The 22047-nt window shown below is 30.0% G+C and overlaps 1 protein-coding gene across 2 annotated transcripts in view; it reads right to left on the bottom strand.

Moving 5' to 3' along the window:
• LOC143250404 (glutamate receptor ionotropic, kainate 2-like) overlaps window positions 1-22047 on the bottom strand; it is a 260380-nt gene that overhangs the window by 37097 nt on the left and 201236 nt on the right. The window lies entirely within an intron of this gene.

The following is a 22047-nucleotide window of genomic DNA, read 5'->3' as shown; positions in this document are numbered from 1 at the left end:
TTTACTTAAAATAGAAACAATCGGTCACTAGCACCAGATAAAGTTTACTTAAAATAGAAACAATCGGTCACTAGCACCAGATAAAGTTTACTTAAAAATAGAAATAATAGGTCATTAGCACCAGATAAAGTTTACTTAAAATAGAAACAATCGGTCACTAGCACCAGATAAAGTTTACTTAAAATAGAAACAATAGGTCACCAGCACCAGATAAAGTTTACTTAAAAATAGAAATAATAGGTCATTAGCACCAGATGAAGTTTACTTACAAATAGAAACAATAGGTCATTAGCACCAGATAAAGTTTACTTAAAATAGAAACAATCGGTCACTAGCACCAGATAAAGTTTACTTAAAATAGAAACAATAGGTCACCAGCACCAGATAAAGTTTACTTAAAAATAGAAATAATAGGTCATTAGCACCAGATAAAGTTTACTTACAAATAGAAACAATAGGTCATTAGCACCAGATAAAGTTTACTTAAAATAGAAACAATCGGTCACTAGCACCAGATAAAGTTTACTTAAAATAGAAACAATAGGTCACCAGCACCAGATAAAGTTTACTTAAAAATAGAAATAATAGGTCATTAGCACCAGATAAAGTTTACTTACAAATAGAAACAATAGGTCATTAGCACCAGATAAAGTTTACTTAAAATAGAAACAATCGGTCACTAGCACCAGATAAAGTTTACTTAAAATAGAAACAATCGATCACTAGCACCAGATAAAGTTTACTTCAAGCTAACTCCATAAAATCAAATAAATAATTTTTATTAAAAGACGAGTGGAACTCCATAAAGTCAAATAAATAATTTTTATTAAAAGACGAGTGGAACTCCATAAAATCAAATAAATAATTTTTATTAAAAGACGAGTGGAACTCCATAAAATCAAATAAATAATTTTTATTTCTTAAAACGTCAACTAATATTTTTCTAAATCAACCGACTGCTATTTTTCATTCATAAACCATCTTCAAAGATGATATCAAATATAAAAACACTGAATACTTTTAATACAGATGTTTCACTAGGGATAATTTGATGTTTCAAAATGTGGTTTACACGTTGTGTTATTGTAACACAATCTACTGAGATGAGGTTTTTTGTCAATAAACACTTTAAAACAACAAGATTCGACCTTCATGAAAATGATCAGATAAAAATGGACAAAGTTGTCAAGAAATGTTTCCAGTGTACTCTGTTAATTCATGTTGAACCTTCAATCTGTTGAAATAATAAACACAACTTTACTAAGAATGTTAGAGAAAACATATGATGGTTTCAACATGTCATATGATGTGTTATATTATTTAATATAACAGTTCCCCCATGTCATACATTGTGTTCTATTATTTAATATAATTTTTCCAACATGTCATACCACGTGTTCTATTATTTAATATAATTTTTGCACCATGTCATACGACAGTTTCACTCAGCAATATTACTGTTATGCCATGTGATATGATAATTCCACCACGTGATATTACAGTTTCACCATGCAATATAACAGTTCCATTATGTATCATAAACGTTCCACGATGTGATGTGATAGGGAGTTACGTTTTTATAGTAGCTAAATGTTTCCCACTTTACAGACAAACGTATATAACCTATTTTTCTTACGATATGCTTTGTTATAACTATTTATGTAGTGCCGAGTACCTGGGACTTTTACGTCATAAAATGATGTTCAAGGTTTTCCTATGGAGTAAAACGAACAAATTTAAAACATTGTTAATGAATAAAGTTTTTATGCACTGAATGCAATTAAAAAGAAATGATCGTAAAACGTAAATTGTTTATTACATACGACTAGTGTAGCAAGGAAGGACAACATAAAATTATGTAGATGTATTTATTTAGGGAATAGCTCTACGTAAAATTATGTAGATGTGTTTATTTAGGGAATAGCTCTGTCGTTGCATTAACAAGGCTGAGCGTTAAAAAATGGAACGATAGAACACTATTGGTGGAGAGAAACGAAACGCGTTGTGTGTGATGGTTTAAGTTCACTGAACTTGTAAGGATAACGAAACATTTTTAAATTACATTTGAAAATTGAAGCATCGAATTAAGACAAAAAAATGTATCACAACAGAAAGACAAACAGATTACCGGTACAGAAATTCACATTATAATATTTTATCTTTTCTCCTCCAATCATCATGATACTTGAAAGATTCTAATGAAAAGAGACACGTCACGCGAACGGTCTTAACAAAACTGGATTAGCTCAAACAAAGCTCAGAAGAAGAGTCAATATTCATTAACATTGTACCTATGCCAGAACGTCTGAAATAACAAAAAGCAAAGCTCGACAAGAGAGACAACCTTTTATTACTTAACAACAAACAAACTTAAGTTAATAGGATTAATTACGAACATTACTGAGTTTTAGTTTCAATAAAGCGCTACCTACTGGGTTTAACGTATAATAACTTCTCCGAGAGTATTATAATTTACAATATATTTAATTGTTTCGTATAGTTAATCACAAAGTTATATAATGAGTTATTTGTGTTCTATCCAGGAAACAAAGATTCTAGCAGTATAAATCCGCTGTGCCACTGGGTGACTAAAACGTTTAGTTAACACATGAATGGTCACCAACACCACTGGCTACTTCGTTCCAGTGGAATAATAAACACTTTAGTAGGAACGTCAATAGTTGTAGATAACAGGTTGCTACAAGACACAATGAAAGATGTAGAACTGTCCGTGAGTCCAGGAAACAGTAATATCAGTGTATTACGAGTGTAAACTGTCGACTGGATTCTAATTCTATAATAAAACAGCACGTTTCATTCTGGGATGTTTGACGCTATACACAAATGCTGTTATCCTGGTGTTTGAATCTTATTAACAACAAATAAGAGAACAAAGAGTGTCTCCGTAATTTCCCACCAGACGTTCTCAACTCCAAAACTAGAAGAAAGTATTTATTTAAAATAACGTCTCAGCCTGGAACGTGTGACGTCTACACGATTTAACAATAAAACCAATTTACATAATAGGTCAATTATTTGGTATAATCCTTTAAGTATAAAGCTACACAATGGGCTATCTAATCTTTGCCCACCATGGGTATCAAAATTCAAATATTAGCGTCATGAATTCGAAAAGACTTTTGTAAAAGTTAAAACATGGTCTTCACTAAAAGGGTGAACATCACGAAACATAAGAACTTTTATAGGAGTTAAAACATGGTCTTTACTGAAAGGGTGAACATCACGGAACATAAGGACTTTTGTAAGAGTTAAAACATGGTCTTCACTGAAAGGGTGAACATCACGGAACATAAGGACTTTTATAAAAGTTAAAACATGGTCTTTACTGAAAGGGTGAACATCACGGAACATAAGGACTTTTGTAAGAGTTAAAACATGGTCTTCACTGAAAGGGTGAACATCACGGAACATAAGGACTTTTGTAAGAGTTAAAACATGGTCTTCACTGTAAGGGTGAACATCACGGAACATATGGACTTTTGTAAGAGTTAAAACATGGTCTTCACTGGAAGGGTGAACATCACTGAACATAAGGACTTTTGTAACATCACAGAACATAAGGACTTCAGATAAATCATGTCAGTTACAGTGACTCACAAAAGAGAAATGTAATATTTACTGACATAGATGGCTTTATGTCAGTCAAGAATTACTCTCTTATCACATAGGCGGCTAATAGTCAGGAATTGTGTTCTAATGATAGACGGCTAATATCACTGATTGTTCTCTAATGATACAGAGAGCTAACACTCAGGAATTGTGTTCTAATGATATAGACAGCTAATATCACTGATTGTTCTCTAATGATACAGAGAGCTAACACTCAAGAATTATTCACTAATGATATAGACAGCTAATATCACTGATTGTTCTCTAATGATGCAGATGGCTAATAGTCAGTAATTATTCTCCATTGATTTCGGTAGTTACTAACAAGGAAGAATTTTCAACCAATAAAAAAATGTATAAGCAATAATAACAATAATACTTGGTGTTTACCGATGTCCAGAAAGGTCACGGTGTGACACTCCTTCTTACAGATTAAATATTGTTTCACATACACCTCTTACCTCGGTTCTTTAAAGTTACTGCCTTTTCTTTCAGTAATTTCAATACTTTAATTTTATTCAAAGAAAGTTGCAGTATATAAGTTCTTATCCAATATTATAATAACAGTGTAGCCAAATGTGTTTCAATCAATATTATAATAACAGTATAGCCAAATGTGTTTCAACCAATATTATAATAACAGTGTAGCCAAATGTGTTTCAACCAATATTATAATAACAGTGTAGCCAAATATGTTTTAACCAATATTATAATAACAGTGTAGCCAAATGTGTTTCAACAATTATTATAATATCAGTGTAGCCAAATGTGTTTCAACGATACCAGCTGATTTTTAGGTGTCAAATCTACGAATCTATTTTATTTCTTGTCAGATTTTTTGAATTCCTAAAGACTTTAATACTTTAATCCTCATAGGTACATTGAGGATTAAAAGTGAATCCTCACGAAGATCCTCTGGAAATGTCACATCAGCCATGACTGAAAGAGAATATACGTACAGTATTATAAACCTAACCAGGATAAGTGGAACAAATTCGTTTTTCTCTAATTGTAATATTATTGATATAAACAGAATGACGGTAAGGTAACTGTAATATTGATATAAACAGACTGACGGTAAGGTAACTGTAATATTATTGATATAAACAGAATGACGGTAAGGTAACTGCAATATTGATATAAACAGACTGACGGTAAGGTAACTGTAATATTGATATAAACAGACTGACGGTAAGGTAACTTTAATATTATTGATATAAACAGAATGACAGTAAGGTAACTGTAATATTATTGATATAAACAGACTGACGGTCAGGTAACTGTAATATTATTGATATAAACAGACTGACGGTAAGGTAACTGCAATATTATTGATATAAACAGACTGACGGTCAGGTAACTGTAATATTATTGATATAAACAGACTGACGGTAAGGTAACTGCAATATTATTGATATAAACAGACTGACGGTCAGGTAACTGTAATATTATTGATATAAACAGACTGACGGTAAGGTAACTGCAATATTATTCATATAAACAGACTGACGGTAGGGTAACTATAATATTATTGATATAAACAGAATGACGGTAAGGTAACTGAAATATTATTGATAAAAACAGACTGACGGTAAGGTAACTCTAATATTATTGATAAAAACAGAGTGACGGTAAGGTAACTGTAATATTGATATAAACAGAATGACGGTAAGGTAACTGTAATATTATTGATATAAACAGACTGACGGTCAGGTAACTGTAATATTATTGATATAAACAGACTAACGGTAAGGTAACTGTAATATTATTGATATAAACAGAATGACGGTAAGGCAACTCAAATATTATTGATATAAACAGAATGACGGTAAGGTAACTGTAATATTATTGATATAAACAGAATGACGGTAAGGTAACTGTAATATTATTGATATAAACAGACTGACGGTAAGGTAACTGTAATATTATTGATATAAACAGACTGACGGTAAGGTAACTGTAATATTATTGATATAAACAGACTGACGGTAAGGTAACTGTAATATTATTGATATAAACAGACTGACGGTAAGGTAACTGTAATATTATTGATATAAACAGACTGACGGTAAGGTAACTGTAATATTATTGATATAAACAGAATGACGGTAAGGTAACTGTAATATTGATATAAACAGACTGACGGTAAGGTAACTGTAATATTGATATAAACAGACTGACGGTAAGGTAACTGTAATATTATTGATATAAACAGAATGACGGTAAGGTAACTGTAATATTATTGATATAAACAGACTGACGGTAAGGTAACTGTAATATTATTGATATAAACAGACTGACGGTAAGGTAACTGCAATATTATTGATATAAACAGACTGACGGTCAGGTAACTGTAATATTATTGATATAAACAGACTGACGGTAAGGTAACTGCAATATTATTGATATAAACAGACTGACGGTAAGGTAACTGTAATATTATTGATATAAACAGACAGACGGTAAGGTAACTGTAATATTATTGATATAAACAGAATGACGGTAAGGCAACTCAAATATTATTGATATAAACAGAATGACGGTAAGGTAACTGTAATATTATTGATATAAACAGAATGACGGTAAGGTAACTCAAATATTATTGATATAAACAGAATGACGGTAAGGTAACTGTAATATTATTGATATAAAGAGACTGACGGTATGGTAACTCTAATATTATTGATAAAAACAGATTTGATACCTGTAATATTATTGATATAAACAGACTGACGGTAAGGTAACTGTAATATTATTGATATAAACAGACTGAAGGTAAGGTAACTGTAATATTATTGATATAAACAGACTGACGGTAAGGTAACTGTAATATTATTGATATAAACAGACTGACGGTCAGGTAACTGTAATATTATTGATATAAACAGACTGACGGTAAGGTAACTGTAATATTATTGATATAAACAGAATTACTGTAAGGTAACTGTAATATTGATATAAACAGACTGACGGTAAGGTAACTGCAATATTATTGATATAAACAGACTGACGGTAGGGTAACTATAATATTATTGATATAAACAGAATGACGGTAAGGTAACTGTAATATTATTGATATAAACAGACTGACGGTATGGTAACTCTAATATTATTGATAAAAACAGATATGATAACTGTAATATTATTGATACAAACAGACTGACAGTAAGATAACTGTAATATTATTGATATAAACAGACTGACGGTAAGGTAACTGTAATATTATTGATATAAACAGACTGACGGTAAGGTAACTGTAATATTATTGATATAAACAGAATTACTGTAAGGTAACTGTAATATTGATATAAACAGACTGACGGTAAGGTAACTGTAATATTATTGATATAAACAGAATGACGGTAAGGCAACTCAAATATTATTGATATAAAGAGACTGACAGTAAGATAACTGTAATATTATTGATATAAACAGACTGACGGTAAGGTAACTGTAATATTATTGATATAAACAGACTGACGGTAAGGTAACTGTAATATTATTGATATAAACAGACTGACGGTAAGGTAACTGTAATATTGATATAAACAGACTGACGGAAAGGTAACTTTAATATTATTGATATAAACAGAATGACAGTAAGGTAACTGTAATATTATTGATATAAACAGACTGACGGTAAGGTAACTGTAATATTATTGATATAAACAGACTGACGGTAAGGTAACTGTAATATTATTGATATAAACAGACTGACGGTAAGGTAACTGTAATATTATTGATATAAACAGACTGACGGTAAGGTAACTGTAATATTATTGATATAAACAGACTGACGGTAAGGTAACTGTAATATTATTGATATAAACAGACTGACGGTAAGGTAACTGTAATATTATTGATATAAACAGACTGACGGTAAGGTAACTGTAATATTATTGATATAAACAGAATGACGGTAAGGTAACTGTAATATTATTGATATAAACAGACTGACGGTAAGGTAACTGTAATATTATTGATATAAACAGACTGACGGTAAGGTAACTGTAATATTGATATAAACAGAATGACGGTAAGGTAACTGTAATATTATTGATATAAACAGACTGACGGTAAGGTAACTGTAATATTATTGATATAAACAGACTGACGGTAAGGTAACTGTAATATTATTGATATAAACAGAATGACGGTAAGGTAACTGTAATATTATTGATATAAACAGAATGACGGTAAGGTAACTGTAATATTATTGATATAAACAGAATGACGGTAAGGTAACTGTAATATTATTGATATAAACAGAATGACGGTAAGGTAACTCAAATATTATTGATATAAACAGACTGACGGTAAGGTAACTGTAATATTATTGATATAAACAGACTGACGGTAAGGTAACTGTAATATTATTGATATAAACAGACTGACGGTAAGGTAACTGTAATATTATTGATATAAACAGACTGACGGTCAGGTAACTGTAATATTATTGATATAAACAGAATGACGGTAAGGTAACTGTAATATTATTGATATAAACAGACTGACGGTCAGGTAACTGTAATATTATTGATATAAACAGACTGACGGTAAGGTAACTGTAATATTATTGATATAAACAGACTGACGGTAAGGTAACTGTAATATTATTGATATAAACAGACTGACGGTAAGGTAACTCTAATATTATTGATATAAACAGAATGACGGTAAGGTAACTGTAATATTATTGATATAAACAGACTGACGGTAAGGTAACTGTAATATTATTGATATAAACAGACTGACGGTAAGGTAACTGTAATATTATTGATATAAACAGACTGACGGTAAGGTAACTGTAATATTATTGATATAAACAGAATGACGGTAAGGTAACTGTAATATTATTGATATAAACAGACTGACGGTAAGGTAACTGTAATATTATTGATATAAACAGACTGACGGTAAGGTAACTGTAATATTATTGATATAAACAGAATGACGGTAAGGTAACTGTAATATTATTGATATAAACAGACTGACGGTATGGTAACTCTAATATTATTGATAAAAACAGATTTGATACCTGTAATATTATTGATATAAACAGACTGACAGTAAGATAACTGTAATATTATTGATATAAACAGACTGACGGTAAGGTAACTGTAATATTATTGATATAAACAGACTGACGGTAAGGTAACTGTAATATTATTGATATAAACAGACTGACGGTAAGGTAACTGTAATATTATTGATATAAACAGACTGACGGTAAGGTAACTGTAATATTATTGATATAAACAGACTGACGGTAAGGTAACTGTAATATTATTGATATAAACAGACTGACGGTAAGGTAACTGTAATATTATTGATATAAACAGACTGACGGTAAGGTAACTGTAATATTATTGATATAAACAGACTGACGGTAAGGTAACTGTAATATTATTGATATAAACAGACTGACGGTAAGGTAACTGTAATATTATTGATATAAACAGACTGACGGTAAGGTAACTGTAATATTATTGATATAAACAGACTGACGGTAAGGTAACTGTAATATTATTGATATAAACAGACTGACGGTAAGGTAACTGTAATATTATTGATATAAACAGACTGACGGTAAGGTAACTGTAATATTATTGATATAAACAGACTGACGGTAAGGTAACTGTAATATTATTGATATAAACAGACTGACGGTAAGGTAACTGTAATATTATTGATATAAACAGACTGACGGTAAGGTAACTGTAATATTATTGATATAAACAGACTGACGGTAAGGTAACTGTAATATTATTGATATAAACAGACTGACGGTAAGGTAACTGTAATATTATTGATATAAACAGACTGACGGTAAGGTAACTGTAATATTATTGATATAAACAGACTGACGGTAAGGTAACTGTAATATTATTGATATAAACAGACTGACGGTAAGGTAACTGTAATATTATTGATATAAACAGACTGACGGTAAGGTAACTGTAATATTATTGATATAAACAGACTGACGGTAAGGTAACTGTAATATTGATATAAACAGACTGACGGTAAGGTAACTGTAATATTATTGATATAAACAGACTGACGGTAAGGTAACTGTAATATTATTGATATAAACAGACTGACGGTAAGGTAACTGTAATATTATTGATATAAACAGACTGACGGTAAGGTAACTGTAATATTATTGATATAAACAGACTGACGGTAAGGTAACTGTATATTATTGATATAAACAGACTGACGGTAAGGTAACTGTAATATTATTGATATAAACAGACTGACGGTAAGGTAACTGTAATATTATTGATATAAACAGAATGACGGTAAGGTAACTGTAATATTATTGATATAAACAGAATGACGGTAAGGTAACTGTAATATTATTGATATAAACAGAATGACGGTAAGGTAACTGTAATATTATTGATATAAACAGAATGACGGTAAGGTAACTGTAATATTATTGATATAAACAGACTGACGGTAAGGTAACTGTAATATTATTGATATAAACAGACTGACGGTAAGGTAACTGTAATATTATTGATATAAACAGACTGACGGTAAGGTAACTGTAATATTATTGATATAAACAGACTGACGGTAAGGTAACTGTAATATTATTGATATAAACAGACTGATGACGGTAAGGTAACTGTAATATTATTGATATAAACAGACTGACGGTAAGGTATATGTAATATTATTGATATAAACAGACTGACGGTAAGGTAACTGTAATATTATTGATATAAACAGACTGACGGTAAGGTAACTGTAATATTATTGATATAAACAGAATGACGGTAAGGTAACTGTAATATTATTGATATAAACAGACTGACGGTAAGGTAACTGTAATATTATTGATATAAACAGACTGACGGTAAGGTAACTGTAATATTATTGATATAAACAGACTGACGGTAAGGTAACTGTAATATTATTGATATAAACAGACTGACGGTAAGGTAACTGTAATATTATTGATATAAACAGACTGACGGTAAGGTAACTGTAATATTATTGATATAAACAGAATGACGGTAAGGTAACTGTAATATTGATATAAACAGACTGACGGTAAGGTAACTGTAATATTATTGATATAAACAGAATGACGGTAAGGCAACTCAAATATTATTGATATAAAGAGACTGACGGTATGGTAACTCTAATATTATTGATAAAAACAGATTTGATACCTGTAATATTATTGATATAAACAGACTGACGGTAAGGTAACTGTAATATTATTGATATAAACAGACTGACGGTAAGGTAACTGTAATATTATTGATATAAACAGACTGACGGTAAGGTAACTGTAATATTATTGATATAAACAGACTGACGGTAAGGTAACTGTAATATTATTGATATAAACAGACTGACGGTAAGGTAACTGTAATATTATTGATATAAACAGAATGACGGTAAGGTAACTGTAATATTGATATAAACAGACTGACGGTAAGGTAACTGTAATATTGATATAAACAGACTGACGGTAAGGTAACTGTAATATTATTGATATAAACAGACTGACGGTAAGGTAACTGTAATATTATTGATATAAACAGACTGACGGTAAGGTAACTGTAATATTATTGATATAAACAGACTGACGGTAAGGTAACTGTAATATTATTGATATAAACAGACTGACGGTAAGGTAACTGTAATATTATTGATATAAACAGACTGACGGTAAGGTAACTGTAATATTGATATAAACAGACTGACGGTAAGGTAACTGTAATATTATTGATATAAACAGAATGACGGTAAGGTAACTGTAATATTATTGATATAAACAGACTGACGGTAAGGTAACTGTACTGTAATATATTATTGATATAAACAGACTGACGGTAAGGTAACTGTAATATTATTGATATAAACAGACTGACGGTAAGGTAACTGTAATATTATTGATATAAACAGACTGACGGTAAGGTAACTGTAATATTATTGATATAAACAGACTGACGGTAAGGTAACTGTAATATTATTGATATAAACAGACTGACGGTAAGGTAACTGTAATATTATTGATATAAACAGACTGACGGTAAGGTAACTGTAATATTGATATAAACAGACTGACGGTAAGGTAACTGTAATATTATTGATATAAACAGACTGACGGTAAGGTAACTGTAATATTATTGATATAAACAGACTGACGGTAAGGTAACTGTAATATTATTGATATAAACAGACTGACGGTAAGGTAACTGTAATATTATTGATATAAACAGACTGACGGTAAGGTAACTGTAATATTATTGATATAAACAGACTGACGGTAAGGTAACTGTAATATTATTGATATAAACAGACTGACGGTAAGGTAACTGTAATATTATTGATATAAACAGACTGACGGTAAGGTAACTGGACTGACGGTAGGTAACTGTAATATTATTGATATAAACAGACTGACGGTAAGGTAACTGTAATATTATTGATATAAACAGAATGACGGTAAGGTAACTGTAATATTATTGATATAAACAGAATGACGGTAAGGTAACTGTAATATTATTGATATAAACAGAATGACGGTAAGGTAACTGTAATATTATTGATATAAACAGACTGACGGTAAGGTAACTGTAATATTATTGATATAAACAGAATGACGGTAAGGTAACTGTAATATTATTGATATAAACAGACTGACGGTAAGGTAACTGTAATATTATTGATATAAACAGACTGACGGTAAGGTAACTGTAATATTATTGATATAAAAACAGACTGACGGTAAGGTAACTGTAATATTATTGATATAAACAGACTGACGGTAAGGTAACTGTAATATTATTGATATAAACAGACTGACGGTAAGGTAACTGTAATATTATTGATATAAACAGAATGACGGTAAGGTAACTGTAATATTGATATAAACAGACTGACGGTAAGGTAACTGCAATATTATTGATATAAACAGACTGACGGTAGGGTAACTATAATATTATTGATATAAACAGAATGACGGTAAGGTAACTGTAATATTATTGATATAAACAGACTGACGGTAAGGTAACTGTAATATTATTGATATAAACAGACTGACGGTAAGGTAACTGTAATATTATTGATATAAACAGACTGACGGTAAGGTAACTGTAATATTATTGATATAAACAGACTGACGGTAAGGTAACTGTAATATTATTGATATAAACAGACTGACGGTCAGGTAACTGTAATATTATTGATATAAACAGACTGACGGTAAGGTAACTGTAATATTATTGATATAAACAGAATGACGGTAAGGTAACTCAAATATTATTGATATAAACAGACTGACGGTAAGGTAACTGTAATATTATTGATATAAACAGACTGACGGTAAGGTAACTGTAATATTATTGATATAAACAGACTGAAGGTAAGGTAACTGTAATATTATTGATATAAACAGACTGACGGTAAGGTAACTGTAATATTATTGATATAAACAGACTGACGGTAAGGTAACTGTAATATTATTGATATAAACAGACTGACGGTAAGGTAACTGTAATATTATTGATATAAACAGACTGACGGTAAGGTAACTGTAATATTATTGATATAAACAGACTGACGGTAAGGTAACTGTAATATTATTGATATAAACAGACTGACGGTAAGGTAACTGTAATATTATTGATATAAACAGACTGACGGTAAGGTAACTGTAATATTATTGATATAAACAGACTGACGGTAAGGTAACTGTAATATTATTGATATAAACAGACTGACGGTAAGGTAACTGTAATATTATTGATATAAACAGACTGACGGTAAGGTAACTGTAATATTATTGATATAAACAGACTGACGGTAAGGTAACTGTAATATTATTGATATAAACAGACTGACGGTAAGGTAACTGTAATATTATTGATATAAACAGAATGACGGTAAGGTAACTGTAATATTATTGATATAAACAGACTGACGGTAAGGTAACTGTAATATTATTGATATAAACAGACTGACGGTAAGGTAACTGTAATATTATTGATATAAACAGACTGACGGTAAGGTAACTGTAATATTATTGATATAAACAGACTGACGGTAAGGTAACTGTAATATTATTGATATAAACAGACTGACGGTAAGGTAACTGTAATATTATTGATATAAACAGACTGACGGTAAGGTAACTGTAATATTATTGATATAAACAGAATGACGGTAAGGTAACTGTAATATTATTGATATAAACAGACTGACGGTAAGGTAACTGTAATATTATTGATATAAACAGACTGACGGTAAGGTAACTGTAATATTATTGATATAAACAGACTGACGGTAAGGTAACTGTAATATTATTGATATAAACAGACTGACGGTAAGGTAACTGTAATATTATTGATATAAACAGACTGACGGTAAGGTAACTGTAATATTATTGATATAAACAGACTGACGGTAAGGTAACTGTAATATTATTGATATAAACAGACTGACGGTAAGGTAACTGTAATATTATTGATATAAACAGACTGACGGTAAGGTAACTGTAATATTATTGATATAAACAGACTGACGGTAAGGTAACTGTAATATTATTGATATAAACAGACTGACGGTAAGGTAACTGTAATATTATTGATATAAACAGACTGACGGTAAGGTAACTGTAATATTATTGATATAAACAGACTGACGGTAAGGTAACTGTAATATTATTGATATAAACAGAATGACGGTAAGGTAACTGTAATATTATTGATATAAACAGAATGACGGTAAGGTAACTGTAATATTATTGATATAAACAGAATGACGGTAAGGTAACTGTAATATTATTGATATAAACAGACTGACGGTAAGGTAACTGTAATATTATTGATATAAACAGACTGACGGTAAGGTAACTGTAATATTATTGATATAAACAGACTGACGGTAAGGTAACTGTAATATTATTGATATAAACAGACTGACGGTAAGGTAACTGTAATATTATTGATATAAACAGACTGACGGTAAGGTAACTGTAATATTATTGATATAAACAGACTGACGGTAAGGTAACTGTAATATTATTGATATAAACAGACTGACGGTAAGGTAACTGTAATATTATTGATATAAACAGACTGACGGTAAGGTAACTGTAATATTATTGATATAAACAGACTGACGGTAAGGTAACTGTAATATTATTGATATAAACAGACTGACGGTAAGGTAACTGTAATATTATTGATATAAACAGACTGACGGTAAGGTAACTGTAATATTATTGATATAAACAGACTGACGGTAAGGTAACTGTAATATTATTGATATAAACAGACTGACGGTAAGGTAACTGTAATATTATTGATATAAACAGACTGACGGTAAGGTAACTGTAATATTATTGATATAAACAGACTGACGGTAAGGTAACTGTAATATTATTGATATAAACAGACTGACGGTAAGGTAACTGTAATATTATTGATATAAACAGACTGACGGTAAGGTAACTGTAATATTATTGATATAAACAGACTGACGGTAAGGTAACTGTAATATTATTGATATAAACAGACTGACGGTAAGGTAACTGTAATATTATTGATATAAACAGACTGACGGTAAGGTAACTGTAATATTATTGATATAAACAGACTGACGGTAAGGTAACTGTAATATTATTGATATAAACAGACTGACGGTAAGGTAACTGTAATATTATTGATATAAACAGACTGACGGTAAGGTAACTGTAATATTATTGATATAAACAGACTGACGGTAAGGTAACTGTAATATTATTGATATAAACAGACTGACGGTAAGGTAACTGTAATATTATTGATATAAACAGACTGACGGTAAGGTAACTGTAATATTATTGATATAAACAGACTGACGGTAAGGTAACTGTAATATTATTGATATAAACAGACTGACGGTAAGGTAACTGTAATATTATTGATATAAACAGACTGACGGTAAGGTAACTGTAATATTATTGATATAAACAGACTGACGGTAAGGTAACTGTAATATTATTGATATAAACAGACTGACGGTAAGGTAACTGTAATATTATTGATATAAACAGACTGACGGTAAGGTAACTGTAATATTATTGATATAAACAGACTGACGGTAAGGTAACTGTAATATTATTGATATAAACAGACTGACGGTAAGGTAACTGTAATATTATTGATATAAACAGACTGACGGTAAGGTAACTGTAATATTATTGATATAAACAGACTGACGGTAAGGTAACTGTAATATTATTGATATAAACAGACTGACGGTAAGGTAACTGTAATATTATTGATATAAACAGACTGACGGTAAGGTAACTGTAATATTATTGATATAAACAGACTGACGGTAAGGTAACTGTAATATTATTGATATAAACAGACTGACGGTAAGGTAACTGTAATATTATTGATATAAACAGACTGACGGTAAGGTAACTGTAATATTATTGATATAAACAGACTGACGGTAAGGTAACTGTAATATTATTGATATAAACAGACTGACGGTAAGGTAACTGTAATATTATTGATATAAACAGACTGACGGTAAGGTAACTGTAATATTATTGATATAAACAGACTGACGGTAAGGTAACTGTAATATTATTGATATAAACAGACTGACGGTAAGGTAACTGTAATATTATTGATATAAACAGAATGACGGTAAGGTAACTGTAATATTATTGATATAAACAGACTGACGGTAAGGTAACTGTAATATTATTGATATAAACAGACTGACGGTAAGGTAACTGTAATATTATTGATATAAACAGACTGACGGTAAGGTAACTGTAATATTATTGATATAAACAGACTGACGGTAAGGTAACTGTAATATTATTGATATAAACAGACTGACGGTAAGGTAACTGTAATATTATTGATATAAACAGACTGACGGTAAGGTAACTGTAATATTATTGATATAAACAGACTGACGGTAAGGTAACTGTAATATTATTGATATAAACAGACTGACGGTAAGGTAACTGTAATATTATTGATATAAACAGAATGACGGTAAGGTAACTGTAATATTATTGATATAAACAGAATGACGGTAAGGTAACTGTAATATTATTGATATAAACAGAATGACGGTAAGGTAACTGTAATATTATTGATATAAACAGAATGACGGTAAGGTAACTGTAATATTATTGATATAAACAGACTGACGGTAAGGTAACTCTAATATTATTGATAAAAACAGATATGATAACTGTAATATTATTGATATAAACAGACTGACGGTAAGGTAACTGTAATATTGATATAAACAGACTGACGGTAAGGTAACTGTAATATTATTGATATAAACAGACTGACGGTAAGGTAACTGTAATATTATTGATATAAACAGACTGACGGTAAGGTAACTGTAATATTATTGATATAAACAGACTGACGGTAAGGTAACTGTAATATTATTGATATAAACAGAATGACGGTAAGGTAACTGTAATATTGATATAAACAGACTGACGGTAAGGTAACTGCAATATTATTGATATAAACAGACTGACGGTAAGGTAACTGTAATATTATTGATATAAACAGAATGACGGTAAGGTAACTGTAATATTATTGATATAAACAGACTGACGGTATGGTAACTGTAATATTATTGATAAAAACAGATTTGATACCTGTAATATTATTGATATAAACAGACTGACAGTAAGATAACTGTAATATTATTGATATAAACAGACTGACGGTAAGGTAACTGTAATATTATTGATATAAACAGACTGACGGTAAGGTAACTGTAATATTATTGATATAAACAGACTGACGGTAAGGTAACTGTAATATTATTGATAAAAACAGACTGACGGTAAGGTAACTGTAATATTATTGATATAAACAGACTGACGGTAAGGTAACTGTAATATTATTGATATAAACAGACTGACGGTAAGGTAACTGTAATATTATTGATATAAACAGATGACGGTTGGTAACTGTAATATTATTGATATAAACAGACTGACGGTAAGGTAACTGTAATATTATTGATATAAACAGACTGACGGTAAGGTAACTGTAATATTATTGATATAAACAGACTGACGGTAAGGTAACTGTAATATTATTGATATAAACAGACTGACGGTAAGGTAACTGTAATATTATTGATATAAACAGACTGACGGTAAGGTAACTGTAATATTATTGATATAAACAGACTGACGGTAAGGTAACTGTAATATTATTGATATAAACAGACTGACGGTAAGGTAACTGTAATATTGATATAAACAGACTGACGGTAAGGTAACTGTAATATTGATATAAACAGACTGACGGTAAGGTAACTTTAATATTATTGATATAAACAGAATGACAGTAAGGTAACTGTAATATTATTGATATAAACAGACTGACGGTAAGGTAACTGTAATATTATTGATATAAACAGACTGACGGTAAGGTAACTGTAATATTATTGATATAAACAGACTGACGGTAAGGTAACTGTAATATTATTGATATAAACAGACTGACGGTAAGGTAACTGTAATATTATTGATATAAACAGACTGACGGTAAGGTAACTGTAATATTATTGATATAAACAGACTGACGGTAAGGTAACTGTAATATTATTGATATAAACAGACTGACGGTAAGGTAACTGTAATATTATTGATATAAACAGACTGACGGTAAGGTAACTGTAATATTATTGATATAAACAGACTGACGGTAAGGTAACTGTAATATTATTGATATAAACAGAATGACGGTAAGGTAACTGTAATATTATTGATATAAACAGACTGACGGTAAGGTAACTGTAATATTATTGATATAAACAGACTGACGGTAAGGTAACTGTAATATTATTGATATAAACAGACTGACGGTAAGGTAACTGTAATATTATTGATATAAACAGACTGACGGTAAGGTAACTGTAATATTATTGATATAAACAGACTGACGGTAAGGTAACTGTAATATTATTGATATAAACAGACTGACGGTAAGGTAACTGTAATATTATTGATATAAACAGACTGACGGTAAGGTAACTGTAATATTATTGATATAAACAGAATGACGGTAAGGTAACTGTAATATTATTGATATAAACAGAATGACGGTAAGGTAACTGTAATATTATTGATATAAACAGAATGACGGTAAGGTAACTGTAATATTATTGATATAAACAGAATGACGGTAAGGTAACTCAAATATTATTGATATAAACAGAATGACGGTAAGGTAACTGTAATATTATTGATATAAAGAGACTGACGGTATGGTAACTCTAATATTATTGATAAAAACAGATTTGATACCTGTAATATTATTGATATAAACAGACTGACGGTAAGGTAACTGTAATATTATTGATATAAACAGACTGACGGTAAGGTAACTGTAATATTATTGATATAAACAGACTGACGGTAAGGTAACTGTAATATTATTGATATAAACAGACTGACGGTAAGGTAACTGTAATATTATTGATATAAACAGACTGACGGTAAGGTAACTGTAATATTATTGATATAAACAGACTGACGGTAAGGTAACTGTAATATTATTGATATAAACAGAATGACGGTAAGGTAACTGTAATATTGATATAAACAGACTGACGGTAAGGTAACTGCAATATTATTGATATAAACAGACTGACGGTAGGGTAACTATAATATTATTGATATAAACAGAATGACGGTAAGGTAACTGTAATATTATTGATATAAACAGACTGACGGTAAGGTAACTGTAATATTATTGATAAAACAGATATGGTAAACTGTAATATTATTGATATAAACAGACTGACGGTAAGGTAACTGTAATATTATTGATATAAACAGACTGACGGTAAGGTAACTGTAATATTATTGATATAAACAGACTGACGGTAAGGTAACTGTAATATTATTGATATAAACAGAATGACGGTAAGGTAACTGTAATATTGATATAAACAGACTGACGGTAAGGTAACTGTAATATTATTGATATAAACAGAATGACGGTAAGGTAACTCAAATATTATTGATATAAACAGACTGACGGTAAGGTAACTGTAATATTATTGATAAAAACAGATTTGATGTAACTGTAATATTATTGATATAAACAGACTGACGGTAAGGTAACTGTAATATTATTGATATAAACAGACTGACGGTAAGGTAACTGTAATATTATTGATATAAACAGACTGACGGTAAGGTAACTGTAATATTATTGATATAAACAGACTGACGGTAAGGTAACTGTAATATTATTGATATAAACAGACTGACGGTAAGGTAACTGTAATATTATTGATATAAACAGACTGACGGTAAGGTAACTGTAATATTATTGATATAAACAGACTGACGGTATAACTGTAATATTATTGATATAAACAGACTGACGGTAAGGTAACTGTAATATTATTGATATAAACAGACTGACGGTAAGGTAACTGTAATATTATTGATATAAACAGACTGACGGTAAGGTAACTGTAATATTATTGATATAAACAGACTGACGGTAAGGTAACTGTAATATTATTGATATAAACAGACTGACGGTAAGGTAACTGTAATATTATTGATATAAACAGACTGACGGTAAGGTAACTGTAATATTATTGATATAAACAGACTGACGGTAAGGTAACTGTAATATTATTGATATAAACAGACTGACGGTAAGGTAACTGTAATATTATTGATATAAACAGAATGACGGTAAGGTAACTGTAATATTATTGATATAAACAGACTGACGGTAAGGTAACTGTAATATTGATATAAACAGACTGACGGTAAGGTAACTGTAATATTATTGATATAAACAGACTGACGGTAAGGTAACTGTAATATTATTGATATAAACAGACTGACGGTAAGGTAACTGTAATATTATTGATATAAACAGACTGACGGTAAGGTAACTGTAATATTATTGATATAAACAGACTGACGGTAAGGTAACTGTAATATTATTGATATAAACAGACTGACGGTAAGGTAACTGTAATATTATTGATATAAACAGACTGACGGTAAGGTAACTGTAATATTATTGATATAAACAGACTGACGGTAAGGTAACTGTAATATTATTGATATAAACAGACTGACGGTAAGGTAACTGTAATATTATTGATATAAACAGACTGACGGTAAGGTAACTGTAATATTATTGATATAAACAGACTGACGGTAGGGTAACTATAATATTATTGATATAAACAGAATGACGGTAAGGTAACTGTAATATTATTGATATAAACAGACTGACGGTAAGGTAACTGTAATATTATTGATATAAACAGACTGACGGTAAGGTAACTGTAATATTATTGATATAAACAGACTGACGGTAAGGTAACTGTAATATTATTGATATAAACAGACTGACGGTAAGGTAACTGTAATATTATTGATATAAACAGACTGACGGTAAGGTAACTGTAATATTATTGATATAAACAGACTGACGGTAAGGTAACTGTAATATTATTGATATAAACAGACTGACGGTAAGGTAACTGTAATATTATTGATATAAACAGACTGACGGTAAGGTAACTGTAATATTATTGATATAAACAGAATGACGGTAAGGTAACTGTAATATTATTGATATAAACAGACTGACGGTAAGGTAACTGTAATATTATTGATATAAACAGACTGACGGTAAGGTAACTCAAATATTATTGATATAAACAGAATGACGGTAAGGTAACTGTAATATTATTGATATAAACAGACTGACGGTAAGGTAACTCTAATATTATTGATAAAACAGATTTGATAACTGTAATATTATTGATATAAACAGACTGACGGTAAGGTAACTGTAATATTATTGATATAAACAGACTGACGGTAAGGTAACTGTAATATTATTGATATAAACAGACTGACGGTAAGGTAACTGTAATATTATTGATATAAACAGACTGACGGTAAGGTAACTGTAATATTATTGATATAAACAGACTGACGGTAAGGTAACTGTAATATTATTGATATAAACAGACTGACGGTAAGGTAACTGTAATATTATTGATATAAACAGACTGACGGTAAGGTAACTGTAATATTATTGATATAAACAGACTGACGGTAAGGTAACTGTAATATTATTGATATAAACAGACTGACGGTAGGGTAACTGTAATATTATTGATATAAACAGACTGACGGTAAGGTAACTGTAATATTATTGATATAAACAGACTGACGGTAAGGTAACTGTAATATTATTGATATAAACAGACTGACGGTAAGGTAACTGTAATATTATTGATATAAACAGACTGACGGTAAGGTAACTGTAATATTATTGATATAAACAGACTGACGGTAAGGTAACTGTAATATTATTGATATAAACAGACTGACGGTAAGGTAACTGT

This window comes from Tachypleus tridentatus, chromosome 5 (assembly GCF_004210375.1).
Source record: "Tachypleus tridentatus isolate NWPU-2018 chromosome 5, ASM421037v1, whole genome shotgun sequence".
Taxonomy (NCBI): Eukaryota; Metazoa; Arthropoda; class Merostomata; order Xiphosura; family Limulidae; genus Tachypleus; species Tachypleus tridentatus.
Note: the sequence above shows the minus strand (reverse complement) of the source record. Positions and strands in the feature narration are given on the sequence as shown.